Source organism: Callorhinus ursinus, unplaced genomic scaffold, assembly GCF_003265705.2.
Source record: "Callorhinus ursinus isolate GAN/ISIS: 27379988/994484 unplaced genomic scaffold, GSC_fseal_2.0 scaffold1, whole genome shotgun sequence".
Taxonomy (NCBI): Eukaryota; Metazoa; Chordata; class Mammalia; order Carnivora; family Otariidae; genus Callorhinus; species Callorhinus ursinus.
Genome location: NW_027397063.1, coordinates 134,941,575 through 134,942,928, shown reverse-complemented (window position 1 = coordinate 134,942,928; position 1,354 = coordinate 134,941,575).

Genomic DNA, 1,354 nt, shown 5'->3' with positions numbered 1-1,354 from the left:
TGGGTAATGGCATCAGTAGCCTGGGGCTGGACAGGTAAAGGGGGCAAGGAAGGAAGGTGCATGTGTGGTGATGCCAGCAGGTTGCTCAATACCCTTATCAATCATGGGTCTCCTTCTGCCTCTCTCAGCAAATGCCCAAAAGTCTGGTAGGGAGAAAAGACGTTTCAGCCTCTTCTCCGGCACCGCTGCTCACCTCTTTCCTAGTTCCTTGCAATTACCGGCATAATTGTTCAGAACGTGGAACGTTAAGTGGCCATAATTTCTAGCAGGGAAGGAAAATATATCTTTATAGGGTCCTGCGAAGGAGGTGCAGGTTCCTCTTTACCCCTTGGTGCAGATGGCTGTGTGGGGAACTTTCAGCAAGATATTTAGTATAGACATGACCAGACTGTTCTCCTGTGTATTTAATTTCCTTTCTCTGTATGACCGTCCAAATCATATAGAATCTCAGGCTGTCGATTTAGAAAGACACGGAAGACCTTCCACTTAAATTGTAGGTCCCAACCCAGTTTTTAACGTGGAGTTGTCCACTATCAGTATTAGATTCTTACACAGCTCTTAATAAAGGAAGCTTGGGTCCCTTTCTTGTATCATTCATGTGGATATAGCTCCTTCGGGAATCCCATAGAGAGGAGGTGGATACAGATGCAGGATTAGGGATTCCTAGTCTCTTAGAAAATATTAATATAGCCCCAAGTCCACATTCTCATCCAAAGTAAATTTGTACAGAGGTCAGAAATAGGAGAATGTCCGGCTTGAGGAACGTGGCAGTGTCCTGTCCCTGCTCATGCCTCTGCCCACCACTTTCTTAGCTTCTCCCCAGAGCATGGGAGTAGTGAATCTGACTAGTCAGAGTTTTAACACCTTCCTAGATCACAATTGCCAATGGGCAGTCCCTGTGCTCTCAAACAAACCACTAAAAACTCAGGTTCCAGGCTGCTTCAGCCTCATTTCCTCTTCAAGTAGAAAAGATAAAAATGTCAGTGAAGGTTCTCCCTAGAAGGGTTTGCAAACTCTAATTCTCTCCTCTGATACTATGTATCTGAGTGGATAAATGAACTTAATTCTTCTCACTGTTTTCCTGTTTTTCTTTCTTTTTCTTTCTTTCTTTCTTTCTTTCTTTCTTTCTTTCTTTCTTTCTTTCTTTCTTTCTTTTCTTTTTCTTTCTTTCTTTCTTTCTTTTTTCTTTCTTTCTCTTTCTTTTCTTTTTCTTTCTTTTCTTTTTCTTTCTTTCTCTTTCTTTCTTCTTTCTTTCTTTCTTCTTTCTTTCTTTCTTTCTCTTTTTTTCTTTTTCTTTCTTTCTTTTTCTTTCTTTCTTCTTTCTTTTCTTTTTCTTTCTTTCTCTTTCTTTCTT